Below are 4,415 nucleotides of genomic sequence, written 5' to 3' on the forward strand. Positions count from 1 at the left end.
TTGTTGTAAAACTGCATTAAAAGGTAAAGGTAAAGGTAAAGGGTCCAGTCGCGGATGACTCTGGGGCTGCAGCGCTCATCTCACTTTATCAGCCGAGGAAGCCGGCATACAGCTTCCGGGTCATGTGACCAGCATGACTGAGCCGCCTCTGGCGAACCAGAGCAGCGCATGGAAATGCTGTTTACCTTCCTGCCGGAGCGGTACCTATTTATCTACTTGCACCTTGACGTACTTTCGAACTGCTAGGTGGGCAGGAGCTGGGACCAAGCAACAGGAGCTCACCCTGTCACAGGGATTCGAACCACCGACCTTCCGATCGGCAAGCCCTAGGCTCTGTGGTTTAACCCACAGCGCGTTGCAAAGTGATGCACGCCTAAAAAGTGTGTCACCAACTTGAAAGGTTTGGAAAGCTCTGCTTTAAGGCTTGCCTCTTCTGATATTAAAGGCAAAGGGTGCTGCAGCAATAACTCTAAGCAGTACAGACTTCTTTGGGGGACAATTATACATGTCAGGATCGGAAATTTTGGAGCTGGGAGAACTTTGGAAGCAATTTTCAGTTTCCCACTGCTGCAGATGAAATGACACCCGCAGTTGGTGTTTTTCCATCTTTCCCTTTGGCAATGAAGACACCCTCTAAACTGATATTTTACAGTTCAGGACCCGAATATAAACTTCCTCACTCTTAGATCTTCTTTGAAGGTCCTTCTCCAGGAGGCTTGGAGGGTGGTGAGAAGGGAGACAGCCTTTTCAGCTGTGATTCCCTATGAGTGGAATGCACCCCCCAGTAAGCTCTGCCTGGCACCTTCACCAACATCTTTTTGGTTACAGGTTAAAAACTTACCTTTGTTCCTGGGCCTTTTGATGTAGGGAGATGATGTCATTTCATCACTAGTGTGCTGCTAAAAGATTCCTGTGGCTGTTATATAGGAGGGGAGTTGTGTTGTTTTTATTATGGTATAATGCAGAAGTGACTAAAAAGGATTAATAATACAGCAGCAGTAGTAATAATAATAATATCCAAAACATTAATCTAGAAAAATAGACATCCTAAAGTAATTTGTAAACAGCTTACATATGAACCTGGACATGCATTTACTTAACCAGATCTCATCTCCACAGGTTCTGTATTTCATAGAGCTTCATACCGTAAGAAGTGTATAAATTTAAGTACACCGGGCAAAATTAAAAAGGACTACATCAAACATACTTATTCTTTTCACTGAAGACACCAATTGGGTTCTCAGATTTTGTTGGTGCCCAATTTACATTTCAAAGAGAAGAGTTTGGATTTGATATCCCGTTTTATCACTACCTGAAGGAGTCTCAAAGCGGCTAACAATCTCCTTTCCTTTCCTCCCCTACAACAAACACTCTGTGGGGTGAGTGGGGCTGAGAGACTTCAAAGAAGTGTGACTAGCCCAAGGTCACCCAGCAGCTGCATGTGGAGGAGCGGAGACGCGAACCCGGTTCCCCAGATTATGAGTCTACCGCTCTTAACCACTACACCACACTGACAGTGTGTCCAAGCAACAAGACGATCCCTAATTAGGACCCCCATAAAGTTTCCTTCTTCCATTTGTGCTTCACTTTCCAGTCTGAATCGGGCTGGTAAGAAAACTTTCCTTCCTTCCGGCACATTTCCTGTGACCTCCAACTTTGAGCTGCTACTCGTCTTAATGCCTTCATGCGATCCAAGGGAATTTGTCTAAAAATATTCCCTTCCTTCCCAAATCTTCCTCTAATGGTTTTGTTATACTAATGAAGCGATTAGGGCTCCTTATCCTTGCTGTGGATGCTATTAAACCAAGTGGAGATATAAAGCCTGCAGGGATTACCCTTCAGGCAAAACACAAAATGGCCATTTCATGGGGGCAGTTGACTTTCTTCATCCTTGGTAATTTCGCAACTAATTTGAAAGCCAGGCCTGCACAGCATGTGATCCACCAGGCCAAACACGCCTCTGGTTATAAACCAGTTTGCAACCTGCTAATCCCACTGGCTTCTTGGTGCTTTGCTGAATTGATCTCCAGCCCATAATGGCCTTCCACCCTGCTGCTATTTTGGAACTGCGCAAGAAGTGCATGTATCTCATGCAATAAACAACACATCAAGATGAATTCAGTTTCCTTTGTGATACAAAAAGTGACTTCCAGAAGCAAGGACGCAACACAGATCTGGTGGCTTTTCATTCCTTAAGCGAAGCCCAAATTGCAGCTACAGATTCGACGTCCTGAATAAAACAGCAGGCTTCCAAACAGTTACAGAGAACCTTGGGGGGGGGGGGAGAAAGAGATAAACAGATGACAGCATGTCACCTTGTTGCAGCACTTAGGAACATCGTAAGCTGCCATATACTGAACCAGATTCATCGCATTCAGTATTGCCCGCACTGACTGGCAGCAGAGCTTCAGAGTTTCAGGCATGGATTTTCCCCAGCCCTACCAGTGAGGCCAGAGATTGAGGTTTTTAATGTGAAGGAGGCACCCTACCACTGAGCTACAACCCTTGCCCTAAACATGCAAAAGATATTTTGGAATTAAAACTAGTCTACTGTAGTGGGGTAGGAGAACTGAAAATAATGTCAATATATTTCACATTTGGCAACCAACACACCCCTTTGGTTTCAGATAGTACCGGGTACATGGGTAGACGAGTCTAAAAAGCCTGGGATGCAAATTTACCAAAAGCAATGACAAACATAGGCAGCATCATAACAAGCAGAGACATCACCTTGCCAACAAAGGTCTGTATAGTTAAAGATATGGTTTTCCCAGCAGTGATGTATGCAAGTGAGAGCTGGACCATAAAGAAGGCTGATTGCCGAAGAATTGATGCTTTTGAATTACAGTGCTGGAAGAGACTCTTGAGAGTCCCATGGACTGCAAGAAGATCAAACCTATACATTCTGAAGGAAATCAGCCCTGAGTGCTCACTGGAAGGACAGATCCTGAAGCTGAGGCTCCAATATTTTGGCCACCTCATGAGAGGAGAAGACTCCCTGGAAAAGACCCTGATGCTGGGAAAGATGGCGTGCTCTGGTCCATGGGGTCATGAAGAGTGAGACACGACTAAACAACTAAACAACAATGTATCTACCATTAACTCTGGAATTATATACTTTGTTCTGACCAAACTAAGCTTCATAGGAAGCTTTTGCTCTGGAAATGCCAGTAACAGCTAAAGGAGCACCAGAGTGGTACTCAGATCATGGGGAGTGGAAGTGGACATAAATAATCCCTATTTTGCACCAGGGGGAAAGGACCGCCTCTCACAATATGAACCGACCCAGACTCCGCGATCGTCATCTGAGCCCCTTCTTGATGTGTCTCTTCTATGGGAGGTCCAGGGGATGGCAACATGAGAAGAGGACTTTTTGGTGGTGGTTCCCTGCTTGTAGGATGCTCTTCCCAGTGAGGATCGCCAGGCACCGGCGTTACACATCTTCAGGCAAAGACCCAACAAGTGTTCCTATTTTCCAGGCACAGTCCCGGATTTACAGAAGCTGTCCCGGTTCCTGATTTGATCCTGGAATGTCCCACTTTTTCTTGTTGTCGTTCAGTCGTGTCCAACTCTTCGTGACGCCATGGACCAGAGCACGCCAGGCACGCCTATCTTTCACTGCCTCCCGCAGTTTAGCCAAACTCATGCTAGTCGCTTCGAGAACACTATCCAACCATCTTATCCTCTGTCGTCCCCTTCTCTTTGTGCCTTCTATCTTTCCCAACATCAGTGTCTTTCCCAGGGAGTCCTCTCTTCTCATGAGGTGGCCAAAGTACTGGAGCCTCAACTTCAGCATCTGTCCTTCCAGTGAGCACTCAGGGCTGATTTCTTTAAGGGTGGATAAGTTTGATATTTTTACAATCCATGGGACTCTCAAGTCCATGGGACACTTTTTCTTAGGACATCCCTATTTTCATCGGATAATTGTTGGAGGGTATGTAGGCACCAAGCAAAAATACCCCTTTTCTCCTAGGCATTTGGCTAATTAGCTAATCCATGGCCTTTTAAACTATGTCTTTGTTTGTTACTATGCTATACATTTGGGGGTTTTTATACATTGTAAACAGCCCTGTGAACCTTGAATGGAGGTTGGTATAGATAATAATAATAATAATAATAATAATAATAATAATAATGCCTCCATTGCCACCAATGAATATTTCGCTGCCGATAAAAAATAGCTTCTGGGAGTGAATTTCACAGGGACAACAACTGGGGTATACCTCCTGCCCAAACCCCATGGACTTGATTCTACTCACACAATGTCCACAACTGTAAGTTACTTTTAAAAGGGGACACATTTAAAGCATTCACACAATTAACAACATATCTGGTGTGGACCTATTTTTTTTTAATCTTAGAATAGAAAATGCATATGCACATTTGTGTTTCCATAGAAATGAATAAATAAATAA

This window comes from Lacerta agilis, chromosome 5, assembly GCF_009819535.1.
Source record: "Lacerta agilis isolate rLacAgi1 chromosome 5, rLacAgi1.pri, whole genome shotgun sequence".
Lineage (NCBI taxonomy): Eukaryota > Metazoa > Chordata > Lepidosauria > Squamata > Lacertidae > Lacerta > Lacerta agilis.